Here is a 14,075-nt window from a genome sequence, read left to right as displayed (position 1 = left end):
AAAAAGGCAGCCATTTTTTTTGTTTTGTTTTGCTTAGCAGCAAAGATAGACAATTAAGTTTGAGGCCAAAAACCTAAAGTTCCCTGCTCTATTGTGAAACACCCTCAGACCTAAGTCTACACTGTCTCACGTAGAGTTAGCCTTTGTCTATCAGGGACCAGTAGGCTCCTGAGGCAATGGCCTGTGATGGGCTTGGGGAGAAAGGAGACAGTCTCCACTCAGTCTCCGTTCTCCACGTCAACTGAAATGGATGCTGGCGGATAGGACAAGGCTGCCACCGTCTTTGCAGTGCCTTTTCCATTACCCTTGGCCTGACTGTCTTCTAGAAACACCAGCTTTCTATCGCCTTAAGACAGTGCGAATGTCTTATGGTGTGCACTTCCAGAAGCTGTTGCAATGCCCTGCAGGGCATCCTAGCTGTTGTCCTAAATTGAGATGACAGTGTTGTTCATATTAAATTGCCTTCTCGCTTGGCTTGGCATGCTGGGATCCATATCTATTAATGCAGGAGTGTCCAAATGTCCTGCCAGGAAAGCAATTTGTTCCTCAGTAGGGTGTCGGGGAAGCAGCTGGTCTAGGAAGCCATCAGAGGTGATGTTAGGGGCAAGTTGTGTTTTTCTTGATTTAATGGAAAATCTTACTGATCCTTCATCCCACTTGTCCTCTCCTCTTGTCAACATGGAAGCACACACCCACCAGCCCTCTCCTCCATCTTCTCTAGCCTGACACGGCTCTCTTGTGGGGAGGCAGCTCTTCACATAGGCCAAGCTGGAGAGTAAGCATTGTGACAACAACAAACACATGATTAATGGGCTTTTCTAATGCCCTTGGGAGGCAGCAGAATTTGGCAGCATTTGGTTAAATATTAAAAATTTCTCCAAAATATTTATGTACACACACATACATATACATATACATAAATATGTATGTATATATATATATATATATAGTCAATATTTGCTCTTCATGTCTCTTCTGCCAGCCCCAAGAAAGCTTTGTTCTAAATGAAACTTGGAAAGTTCAGCAGGCTCAGCTTGCATGTCTTTTCCAATAAACTGAGCATTCCATAACTAATTCTAACCAGAATGCCAAGAGCAGTGACTGGACACCAAGCTCGCGTTCAGCATGGAGCACTGAAGCTTGTCTGGAAGTAATCCCATAAGCAAGAAGTATTGAGGTAGGCTCTCATGGGAATGGACTCCCAGCCAGCTGGTAGCACAGGCCTGTGATCCTAGCTACTCCGGAGGCTGAAGCAGGACCACCAGCCCAAGCCATGTCTGGCTTCAGGGTGAGTTAAGGGTCCTATCTTAAGCTCAAAAGTAGAAGGCAGCCTGGGAATATAGCTTAGGTAGATCATTTGCTTGGTATGTCTGATGCCCAGGATTCAATCTCCAACAGAGAAAAGGGTCAATTGAAGGAACAGAAATGAAGAAAAGTGGGGGCTGGAGAGATGGCGGAGGGGTTAGGAGCACTGCCTGCTCTTCCAGAGGACCTGGGTTCAATCCCCAGCACCCACATGGCAGCTCACAACTGTCTGTAACTCAAGTTCCAGGGGGATTTGACATCCACAGACAGACTGCAGGCCAAACGCCAATGCACATAAAATAAAAATAAACTGTTTTTAAAAAATGAAGAAGAGGGAGAAGAAAGGGAAGGAGGGAGGGCAAGACGGAGATGGAGACAGAGAGACAGACATACTTACAAAATAGGATGCAGCTGCCTCCACATTCATGGGAACATTCAGGACACTCACTAGCGTGGCTGCAGAGACACTTGTACTAAGCACACACCAGAGATGACATCTCACATCGATGAGAGCAGAGCTGATGCAAGATTTTGTTCATATATTAAAACAGAATAGTTGAATCTCAAAGAAGAAAGCAGGCTTCCCCAGGGCAACTACCCCGCATCCTCGACACGCTCTTCTGTGTGCTTGAATTTCAGCGTGGTTTTCCCGGGGCTTTGTCACAAAGAGATTCCTATCATAGTTTCATCTGGCTTTTGGTAATTTGTCAGCCAGCCCTGCAAAGATGGGTCAGCAGCAGAGTCTTTGACATGGAAAGCGCCATTCTTCCTGAGTGAAAAATGAATATATTAAGGCAAATGAATAATAAATCGCTTTTGTATGGACCCTGTCTATCACCCTCTTATCCATCACCATCAGCAACGGGAGGCTTCCTGCTCCATTAACCCAGCTAAGACTCCCCCAGCTCAGACACTCTCTGGTGAGTGCCATTCCCTGCGGCTTCTCACAACTTCGAGGTGGTGGAGAAGACAAACTTATTTCAGTCCAAGGTTTAATGCAAGGACAGACATACAGGAAGAGGGACCGGCAACCAGCGTGCAACCTGAGCCACCCATTGATGCCGGCAAGGACTGACAGCCCTGACCCTGTATCAGGCATGGGTGTGCTTGTCTGCCGGGCAGAGATGACTGTGAGGAGCCTCGGCAGTCTTGACATGAAACGTCTTCTTCACCACGCTGCTTGAGAAGCCACGGTTCTTTTACAATACTCAAGACAATGTGAAAAGCCATCTGTAAATTCATAAGCACACCTTCGAAGACGTCACTTGAGTCGACAGTTAAATTAGACCCAGGACTAAATCTTTCCAGAAACGTGAAACTTGAACATTTCCCTGTTGCTACTTAGCTCCTAACCACTGCTTTTGGATGGCTACACTACATCTTGACATGAAACATCTTCACAACACTTTTTTGCCTTCTTGTGGAATGTTCTGGGGTGGAGGTCAGGGGGACTGGTCCCTCCTAAAGATCTGAACACACAGAGACGCTAAGCAAGTTTGGAGGGTTCCATCCCTGTATTGAGAGCATCATGAGGGGCCCCCACATATGGCCGTGTTGACTGCACACCTGCTTACAGCAATCCCTAGCAAGCTGCCGGTCCTGGGGTGAGCCTATGACCTGGCAAAGCCTTTGCTCACACTTTCCCTTCCCCTGCCCACTCTTAAATCATCTCCTCCCTTCTGACATTGCCTGCCACTTAGCTTTAGAAAGAGATTAAATCACCTTCAGTGATATTTCTCTTTTACTATTCCCTTCTAATTCCCAGACCCTGCTCTAGAGAACACGGTGAAGGTCAATGCTGTTCCTCTGGATTCCCGGAGGTACTTTAAGGACAGAGTTATTCACATAGGTGAATGCTAACTTCACAGATTGCTTTACCTTGCATGTAAGTGGAACATTGAAGCACACCAGGGAGGCTAACCCTGTCTACATCACAAAGGAACACACAAAAAGAGGAGCAGAGCAGGCTATGGTGACACACCCTGTAATCCCAATACCCAAAGGTGGCGGCAGGAGACTCAGAAGTTTGGTGAAAGCTTGGACTGCATAGTGAGCCTGTCTCAAAACAACGTAATGTGCATACGTTATTATAACTATGCCTCTGATGAGACCCTCAGAAGCCCTAGCTTACAGTTTCTGATCCACAGCCGTCCCTCCTAGGGCTCAAGACATTGGATCTACTAAGCATATTGTATTGACCCCAGCCCTTAATCCCATTCAACCACCCCAGCTTTCCAAACTCTCCAGGGAGCTGTGCTTTGACTTACAAGGTTCTGGGCATCAAATGCATGCACAGCTTTCCAGAAAACAGAACTTCTTCCAACCTAAAGACATACCTCTCCCAGTGGGAATCTTAAAGCCCTTTATCTTGCTTATGTTTCGTTTTTCATTCTGAGATAGGTGTATGCCTTAGTCCATGTTCTCTTGCTATGAGAAGGCATCATGACCAAGGTAACTCATAAACAAAAGCATCTATTTGGGGCTGGCTTACAGTTTCAGAGGTTTAGTCCATTGTTACCATGGCAGGGAGCATGGCAGCAGGCATGGTGTGGAGAAGCAGTTAAGAGCTACATCCTGTTTGCAGGCAGAGAGGGAAACGCTGGCCTTGGCATGGGCTTCTGAGACCTCAAGGCCCAGTCCCAGTGATATGCTTCCTTCAACAGGAACATCCTAATCCTTACAATCCTTTCAAATGGCTATGCTTCCTGGTGACCAAGCATTCAAATATATGAGTCTGTGCAGGACATTCAAACCACGGCAGTGTAGTCACACGGGAAGCTAGAAAAATGGAACAGTGTCTTTCATCTCCTCTCCTCTGGGAGAGCTGCACGTTACATAGCTGGAGTCCAAGGTCAAGGCGAGGAAATGGACTTGCCATACATTGTATGCCAGCTATGTGTCGTATGAGTTCCAATAGGTCTTCATAATAAAAGCCCAGATGTACATGTAAATGTTAAAAGATCAGAGAGACAAAGGAGCAAGCCACAGCCACACCTCACCTCACCAACTTCCCAGTCAAAAAGAGAGTGAGCTCCTGTCTCCTCCCACCTTATATTCCTCTCTCCACCCAGCCATATCACTTCCTGTCTGTCTGTACAGACCTCCAGACCCCTATGGTTAACTAGTGGCTAGCTCCACCCTCTGACCTTCAGGCAAGCTTTATTTATTAGAGTACAAACAAGATATCACCACGGCTATGTACTTGCTTAGTCATTTATTTGTACTAGAGATCCAACCAGAGTCTTCCTCATGCTTATGCTAGCCAGGTAATTTACCGATGATCTAAATCCCCAGCTCTCTTTTTCCTTTATTGTTTTGTGATTATTTTGAGGCAGGATCTTAACAGTGTTGCTGAGGCCCTCCTTGAACTTGCAATCTCCCTGCCTTGGCTTCCCAAGTATCTAATAGTAGAGGCTGCACCTCCAGACCCCGCCCATTCTATGCAGTTTTATCCCACGTAGGTTGCTGTAGCTCCCACCTCAAGTCTTGGTTTTGCTTCGTATCCATGTAGTGAGCTTCTTCCAGTGCAGAATTGCAGGGAACCTAAAGATCCCATGGTTTAGATTCTCTGTGGCATTTGTACGAATGACCAAAGCCCATGACTCCAGAGTCTTCATTGCTCCCAGATCCACAAAAATTGTTAGACAAAAATGGACCTAAGCAGATACATCTCTGCCACCATACATTCCCCAAATAGACTTGTCTTTACCCATCAGAAACTCATGATTGACATGCACTTTCCAGATAAAAACAGGCACTGCTCATTCTACTCCATGATGCTGAGAGATTTATTTGTGCTGCATCAGGCTTTTCCAAAGCAATTCTAATACCTATGTCACTCACACTAAAATCAACATCACTACTGTGAATTCAAGAGCAATATATACATATATATATATGTATATATATAATTAAAGTATATAATATATATTACTAGCTAGAAAAAATTTTTCAACCTGTAGATTCAACATGAGTTTTTAAAGAGATTCCCTAGAGGAAGAAATAACTTACTAAAAGCATCAATTCTAGTTTCATAATAAATATGTGCACTAAAATGACTGTTCAAGGGTCACACTCCATCTCTTTACTTCTCTAAATAATGCCTCTGAAACACTAGTAATGGCCCAGCTCCATCTTTCAAGGTTGTAAGGACCCAGTAATAGCCGTCCCACACTGCCTGTACAGAATCACAGCAAGAGTCTTCCAACAGCCGGCTCGGTGGCTGGTCTAGTCTGTTTAGATCTGTGTGTTTTGAAACAGAATATTACCCTGTACCCCAGGCTGCCCTCAAACTCATGACTTCCCTCTGGCCTAGACTCCCCACCCCCACCCCCAAGTACTGGGATTGCAGGCATGAGCCACTCCTGCCTGTGACCTTGGTGAATGCCCTTGGAGCTTCATGGTCATTGAGAAGCATCCTGTACTGTGGGATTTCAGTCCTGTGGGGAGAAGCCTCTCCTCTGTGAGGACGGTGAGGTTACTGGTTCTTGTCAGTGCATGTCTGAACCGCACGAGCTCTCTTTCCTCTCTTTCTTAAGCATCTTGCTATTTGGGGTGATACATGGCGGCCATGTCAGTGTCTTCTGACCAGAGTCCCGTTGGAAGAATCTGCGGTGGCTAAGGATGGAAGTATCACCAGGTTGGTGGCTATTAAACATCAAGGGGCACTGAGAATTCCAGTGTCCTCTTTAATTCCATTTTTCTTCAGTACTCAAATGCCTGCTCAGGAGAAATTGCCTTGGCCATTACAGTAGTAGAGTAAAATATTCCTTCAAACAAAACAGAAACGGAGTAATAGCATTTGCTCCTCATTCTAAATGGCTCTCTCCTTGAACTGCTAAAATCCAATTTCTCATAGCCTAAGCATCCCACACCTAGGCCTGAAAAAATAAAGAATAATTTCTAAAGGCAATATAGCCATATAAGAATAAGCCACACAAAACCACATTTATGAGCATAACTCCATAAGAACTCATGCACATGGGAATCCAGAATAAAGATAATATAACGGCTTAATATGGTGATATTATGGGTCATTTCTGTTCCTATTTTTAAGAAGTCAGTAATGCCTATAATTTTTAAACATTAATATTTCCTTATCATACCTCTCTCCTCGGTACTTTGCATCCCATAGGGGTTCCATCAGTGCAGCTGGGGAAAGGCACACCCACATAAGGCCGACACCCATCAGCAGGGTTGCTTTACACTCTAGAGGCACAACTTAGAGGCTGGCCCGGGAAGGGCTGCAGTGTCCCAACTGGAGCCTCCTCCTGAGGACGTAAGCCATGTGTGGCCTTGCCCCTCCCCAGGGCTGTGGGGGTGGTGTTTGCAGGTCCCTCCCCGTGGGCAGCTGAGAATCTCACCTCAAGTCACAGGGCACCCTGGACCTCAGGAGCCCGGGAAGCTGAGGAGCCTCGTGGCCACCTCTCTGGCAAAGACACCCAGGAGCTTTCTCCTGGGCCTTGCTGAATTGCGAGCGCCTGTCCCGTCCCCAGTTTGCCTGTGACTGGTTGCCATGGTAACGGAGGTCCTCCTCTTGTCCCTAGTGGCTGAGACACCCCCACCACCACTGGACATAGACTCTTCATAACTGGCTCCCGGAGCCTCAGCCTCTAAACCCCACCAGGTCAGGCACCTGAGAAAATTCCTGTCTCCTCCTCCAGGTGCCCCCTGCTGTGTCTTGGCCTAGGCCGGAGTCACAAATGCACAACCCTTGAACCTCACTCACCCCTTCCCTTCGTTCTGCCTTGCGTTGGCATCTGCCTGTGCTGGTCTTCAAATTACCTCAGCCTGGTTGTCGTGGGAATTCAGTCCAACAGCCCATTGTATTGGGGCGGCTTGGCCCGATGGGCATAGTCTTTTCTGGGGGTATGTGACCCGAATACCCGAATGAAAGGCCAGGACGAGGAGGAGGACACTCTTGGGTGTAGGCAATCTGGCAGCGAGCCACGGGAGCAGGTGTGGCTGGAGGCTTGGTTCTCATCCCAACTTTGGAACCAACAGTGGGGGCAGGGGCAACTCCACGGTATTGGCTGCATCTGCGGTGGCGTGGCAGCAGCTTGGTTCTGTATTGTGAGTGTAGCTTATTGATCAGTACCTGTTGGCAAACCTGACGTTTGTCACAGAGTTCCCTCCATCCTTGGAAGCTGCTCTGCTTCACCTCTTCTGCCAGAGCCTCCCCGTTCCCTAGACTAGAACTGAACACCCTCCACACTGCTCAGAGTCCCAGCGCCTGACTTACATGGTCTGGCCTATCATGCGGCCAATGCCCTGTGTAACTGCTGTCTCTCAGGATGGCAATGGCCGCCTCTCCATCTGACCCATGAGTGCCCAGTCCTGATGAGTTGATACTTCTCCGCCTCTGATGGAATGGAAAAGGGTTTCTCCTCTCTGATTCCCTTCCCAGATCCCTTCTGTGGTCTGGCTGCTTCAGCCACACATTCCTTCAGTCATGTGTTGGCAGTTCCCGAGAGGCCAATGATGTGAAGACAGACGCAAAACCGTAACCAAGAACCACGTCTCTGCTTTGAGAAGATCATGATTCCTAGGCGCTCTCATCCCAGCCAAACAAAAAGCAGCCAAAGCCATTAGAACCGCCCACAGCCCAGCAACTCAGAGGAGGAGCAGACCAGCAGCTTAGCACAGAGACCCTCAGAGCTCAGCCAGAGCCAATGAGCAGATAGAGACCTGGCAGGGAGGACCTGGGCTCTTCCTTCAATGGTAACAACTGGGAGACTAGTCTTTGGACCATTACCAGAGGCTTGAAAACAAAAGCTCAGCCTTCAGCAGCTGCTGCAGTCCAGACTCGGCCACCCATCCCCAGTGTGCCAACTAGAGAGTCAGTGGAGTGGGGGTGGGGCCAGAGAGATGAGATGTATCCAGTATCGCCCCATCGGAAAGAGGAGCAAATAGAGGGACCCCAACCAAACCCACCTCAGAGGTACTGGCATGAAGTTCAAGTTTAAGCAGAGGACAAGAGATACGCCTCACGGGGCAGTCCATGCTCCTTTACTCATCTTCAGCCCGTCCTTGCGAGGAGGTCTGTCTGCAGGTGGTGCCACAGTCTGCTCACGATCAGTTGTGAGTGAGTGAGTCTGTCCCTGAGGCTCTGTCTGTCCTTCCAGGTTTGCTCTTCCTGGAATTCACGGCAACTCAAGAGGAAAGGTCACCCCTAACCCTTCAGTTGAAGGGCAGACACAAAGTGAAGGCAGAGATGCCAGGCTCCCATCCTGCTTGGCAATCCCTCATTGACCCAAGAAGACTTGGCGCTCTGTAGCAAGAGCAGATTATTAGACAGAGAGAGGGAGTGTGTCTGTGTGCGCGCGCGTGCATTCTGTATATGTGTGTATATGTTATATGTGTGTGCACTCTGTGTATGTGGTGAGATGCGTGTGCTCGAGCACATGCACACGCACTATTTTACTGGGCATGTAGAGACACGAGGGCACCTTTTAGGAGTCAATGCTTTCCTTCCTCCATGGGTTCTGGGAAGCTGACATGGGCCATCAGGCTTGTGCAGCAAGCGCCTTACACACTGATCTGTCTCACAGCCCATCAGTGACTATTTCAGTCCGACAGCTGGCACTTCTCAGACCTAGTGGCTCACATAGTACAGGTATGCGCTGCCTCTACTAGTCCTCTCTAGACTTCTCAGAGTGAGTCATGGTGGACAGCAATGTTAAGGACCGTGTCCAGGGGTGCAGCTCTCAGTGAGAGATCTGGAAGCTACAGTCACCTCTGTGAAGACCATCTTCACAGTCTCAGTCATGAGACATCTGAGGAAAGCTGTGCTCAGGTCAGAAACCACAGCAACGGCAAGGCCCATGCAGTGTGACAAGTCAGGAGCATGTGTCCCAGAAGAATTCCAACTTCCCGCATTTACCTTGGGAAAGGTGCCACGTAAACATTTTTTAAAGCATAAGAAAGGAAACAGGGTTGAAGGTTCAGCTAGTGGACGAGCACTCCCTGACAAACTCGAAGCTCTGGATTCTGTCCCTGTCACAAAAGGGTGGGGGAATAAAACCTGGGTACAGGGGCTCACCTATAATTCCAACTCCCAGAGACTGAGGCAGAAGGATTGCCGAGAGCTTCCATCTGCAGGGTGATTCCCATGACTCAATCTTCCCCAGAGTCCTTCTAGGCCACACAGCGGGCTGGGGACTCACCAGCCACAGGTGTATTGCGTGCAGCACTGGCTGACCTCAGTGGGGACACCTCTCTAATAGCGACGAAACCATTCCCATGGCCGCTCCCCGGCGCTGACCTCTGTAGCTCTCCCCGTCTTCAGACCTGCCTCAGATGAACCACTCCTGTTTCTCTGTGACTCCGTGACAGAAAAGTCGCCCGCAGAGACGACAATGGGAGGGATGCTTGTGTGGCGTGTCCATGCCAGGGAGATGGAGCCCAGGCACATGCTGTCCTCACAGCACAGCAAGGCCAGCCCCTTCCTGGGGGCTGTAATGAATGAAGCAGCTGGAGCTGTCTCCACTAAAGTGAGATATCCTTCTTCTAGGCTAATGTTCTCTGCACCAGTTGGCAGATTGTTTTCCCCTCCCTAAGATCAACCCATCTGCCACACTTTTGCTCCATGGTAACCTGGCAACTCACTGTAAGCTGTCCTTTTTCATCTTGACCTCTGGCTTTGGAATGCTGCCATTTACTGATATACCTTTAAAGAATTGTCTGGCCACTTGGGTAGGCCGGAACGTCTTTGCTGCAGTCACGTGGGCTTGATTATTCCTGAAAGTTGGTGACAGTCTGACCTTAATTCCTAGTGTGCCCAGCCCATGGAGGCCATGAACAATGTCTCCTTTTTTATTATTTATTTTGTTTGTTCTATATGTGTTAGTGTTTTGCCACGGCTGTTGGACCCCCTGGCTTATTCCGCTTCTCCTTCAGGATGCTCGTGGATGTTCGTTCTCTTTATCTCCATGGCCAGGTCCGGAGAGTCTAAAAGCTAGAGCTCCTTCTTGGATTTGCATCAAGCCTGTGGGGCTTGTTTTCTATTGGAAGGAAAACTGGCAAACACCATGCAACGTTTTATTGCAAAGCTGAACAGTAAAGATGTAGCAGGAGGAGCCTAGACTGTGTTCACTGGCTTTTGTGTTTTGTTGCACTTATGTCTTATTTCCACTATGACAAATTGGCTGCCCCTGTGGCGTAGTGATTCAGGCCTCACGGGCCCATCTCTTCAGGGGATTGTTTCGTCTACTTAAAAAAAAATTCTGCAAAGAGCATTTATTTTCCTCCCTAGTAAACAATGTCACTGTGTATCAATATGTTGGAAACGTCTCAGCGAATTTTAAGATAAACTGTTTTTGTGATAGTCTGAGCCCATTAACCTAAGAAATGACTTCATTTCCTACAGCAGCCAGGAGATCAAGAGTGGCTTTAAAAAGCAGTATTTTCCATATTGGCAGAGGAAATCGTGTCTGGGCTGCTTGCCTTGATTGACAGAAACTGTCCTTTATCGTCACGGGGTGTGACTAACACCCTGTTCTCCAGAAATGACCACAGTGGACAATAAGGGGTCCCTGTTTGACTACTTCCCATTAAAAGGGCTGCAGCACACACTTGACATGAGCCATACAGGATTATACCTCCTGTCATTTGCTTCTAGAAAGATGAAGCATTTCAGATCCTGGCTTGCTATTATTTTCTTTTAAAATTATCAAAAATATAACTTCTGCTCTAATAGCACTGACTCTCTCGGGTCCCTCAATCCCCAGACTGGTTGCTTATGCAAATAGCTGTGCCGTGTAATTAGAGGAAAGCGCTTTGGTTAAATTGCCTTTCTGCACCGAGAGCTCTATCTTAGACCAACCTTTGTAAGTAAATTGAACCTGCTGGGTTTGAAAATTAGAATACGAGGCACAAATGGGTACATTCCTTCAGTCGATGCTGCCTTTTTGCATTGATCTCAGATTAACTTGAAGCAACTGTGTGAAGTGGGAATCCAAGGCAGCACCCCTGGGCCCCACAGTGAGCCAGCATCCAGTGGTGGCCGTTACTGCACAACCACGAGGCTCAGCCCCACAAACAGTCACCACCTTTAGCAAAATTACATTACAGGCTGAAACTTTTCAGTTATTTTCCTTTAAAATATTTTAAAATATGATCTTTGCTATGTGGGACTAGAGATGTATCTCAGTCAGTAGAGTGCTTAGCTAGCATGCATGAGGTCCTGGGTTTGACCGCCAGTACTACATAAACCAAGCTGCTGGTACAGTCCTGTAACTCCAGCACTTACAGGGCAGAGGCAGTCCTGCTGAGAAAGATTTGGAAACTAGAGACGCCTAGAACCATGCCACACCAGCGTTCTGTATCGCCATTACTTACAAAAAAAAAAAAAAAACAATGGACATGTTTTAGAGAGCCTGTCTAGACTACCCTATTCTTAGCTGTGGTCAGTGTTTAATTACCCTGGTGTTTAATTTTAAGGCAGAAAAAAAATTAAGTGGGATATGGGTGAATGGGAAATGCTTCAACTAAAAGAGACAAAGACGCTTGCAAGGATAAAGGCTTCCTGACGTGTCTGTGAGAATATACTGAAGGAGCCAGGCTCCCTGGGGCTAGGGAGGGGAGCCCAGGTGGATTTACTCTGTGTACTAAAGGGCATTCTATGCATGATGCAGACCAGAGTCTTGCTCTGCTGAGGACAGAGCCAATTGAAGTGGTTCTACAATGTAGCTGGGGAGAATGTGTTATCGTGTAAAATAGGACCATAAGGGCTCTCCCTCTGGAGAAGCACAGTCAGGATAGAGAGCACTCATCTCTATTCTCCTTGAGATGGGTTTCTAAAGGATAGACGGTCCACAGGCGTTTTATCTCCTGTCCTGACTGAAGGCAGGGGCTTGTGGCGGATGACCTTTGGAGGAGATATCTATTCCTTTGAGTCTGCAGAATTACAGAAGGTCTTGAATCTGATTCTAGTGAATTCTAAAGCAAGTACGCACCTGCTCCCAAGCCTTAAGAAACCAAACCGCAAGGACACACACATTTTGTGCTACTGAATTAACACCTGGGATCTCAGACATTCACGCAATCACTTCTTTTGTAGTCTGTGATTGCAAACTAACAGTTATTAGTCTATCACAGCACTTTAAAAAAAATACGGCTTTTATGCCCAACATGTACAGTGCTTCTATTAGTGAAGTGTTACCATGGATACATTTGATCAAAACTTCGCTACCTGAAATAAGAGTATAGAAGAATTCCCTTGTGTTGAAAGGTAGGTCATCCATCTACTGTTGTTGAACCCTTATTATAAACCAGGACCTGCCTCCTACATCTGCACACAAAGGTGAAAACAGAATTCAGGATGCCTGCTGGGAGGCCTGGGAGGTCATTCAGATCAGGTGTGGACACTTATTATTAAGCCGTAGTTTACCAAACGGAGTAAGGAGGGCACGCCAAGTTGTAAAATGAGGTGAAATTGTCATCCCTGATAGCTGAACTAGGAGACCACTGTTTAGCTAAAGAGGTTTCAAACTACTAACAGTCAGTGTGCCACCTGGCAATTTTACCTAAGTAGACAAGTCCGTGATATGATTTAACAGTTCATCCTGAGTTCGTTGAGTCAAAGCTAAGGTCAGTGTCTTAAATTCCTTTGAGGGGAGCTGGCCCATGTTGTGGGTATTTTCCTGTCCTGCTAGGTCCCTCCACCTTTCTCAGCTCCAAATAAGCACACAGAGACACTATATTGATTATTAAACTGTTGGCCAATGCCTAGACGTCTAAGACTTCTTATTGGCTAGCTCTGTCCTAATTATTAACCCATTTCTAAAACTCTAAGTATTTCCACGTGGTATTGGCTGACCAGAGAATGCCCAGACCTGTTTCTCCTTGGCTGCTATACATCGTCTGTTCTTGGCAGGCTCCCTCTGCCTACCTTTCCCAGAATTCTCCTTGCCCCACCTATCTTCCTGCTTCTATTCACCAAACAGTGTTTTTTTTTTCATCAACCAATAAGAGAAACATATATACAGAGGAACATCCCCCATCAGGGCCATTCCAGTAGAGAGGAGCCCGGCTTCCCATGCCAGGTGGGGAGGATGCCCTGACAGAATCCATCCACATCTAAACACAATCTTCTTACTTAGCCTGGCAGAGCCCTAAGTTAAAAGAAACCAAAGAATGGTCCAACCTTCTACTCATTGGGACAACGCTACATACAGCCCTTGTAGGTAACTGAACCTAACGGCTTCAGTTCCCAGGTTCAAAATTAAAAGTTACCTCCTGGGGTCACGATAGCACTAAATGAGCTGAAGCATGGAAAAAGTTCAATGCTTTGATGGCAGATGTTATTGGGCTAAAGAGGTGGAGAAAAGACTCTACCTTCTTTTTCTTCTGCCTCCACACTCCTGAGTTCTACCACCCACTCCTTCATGGACGTGGGCCTCCAGCAGTGACCCCTGACTCCTGGGCTTGGGAGAGACAAAGTGACTGATCCAAACAAGTGATAGCTCATCTTCAGATGAGTCAAGCTTCTCCCATAGCTCTCCTCATGAGTCTCTTACGGATACCCTTGCCCATTCTCCCAGCCCTTGAGACCCTCTGGCCTGTCCCCAAGCCTATCCTTTGCATATCTTACAGCTCCAGACATGGAAAATCTTATCTCCTCTCCCCACTCCATATCACTGCTGTGGCTTCCAAGATATATTAATACCTTTCTTCATGCTACCCAAGTGGATATGATAGCATAGCAACAAATTATTCATCAAGGTTAAAAAATCCAGATGAAGAGCCAGGTGTTGGTGGCTCATTCTTTT

General features: G+C 47.2%; 1 protein-coding gene and 1 long non-coding RNA gene across 6 annotated transcripts in view; one reads left to right on the top strand and one right to left on the bottom strand.

Moving 5' to 3' along the window:
• Positions 1-2,091, bottom strand: part of LOC121144454 — a 2,386-nt gene extending 295 nt beyond the window's left edge. Inside the window, exons 1-2 of the long non-coding RNA XR_005881808.1 lie at positions 1,703-2,091; positions 1-768 (exon numbers count right to left, since the gene is read on the bottom strand). The exon at positions 1-768 is cut by the window's left edge and continues 295 nt beyond it. This is a non-coding gene — a long non-coding RNA (uncharacterized LOC121144454). The remainder of the gene's footprint in view (positions 769-1,702) is intronic.
• The window catches only part of Prkn (parkin RBR E3 ubiquitin protein ligase), a 1,082,502-nt gene that overhangs the window by 940,841 nt on the left and 127,586 nt on the right, over positions 1-14,075 (top strand). The window lies entirely within an intron of this gene.

The sequence above is a fragment of the Mesocricetus auratus genome, unplaced genomic scaffold, assembly GCF_017639785.1.
Source record: "Mesocricetus auratus isolate SY011 unplaced genomic scaffold, BCM_Maur_2.0 Super-Scaffold_100018, whole genome shotgun sequence".
Classification (NCBI taxonomy): Eukaryota; Metazoa; Chordata; class Mammalia; order Rodentia; family Cricetidae; genus Mesocricetus; species Mesocricetus auratus.
Note: the sequence above shows the minus strand (reverse complement) of the source record. Positions and strands in the feature narration are given on the sequence as shown.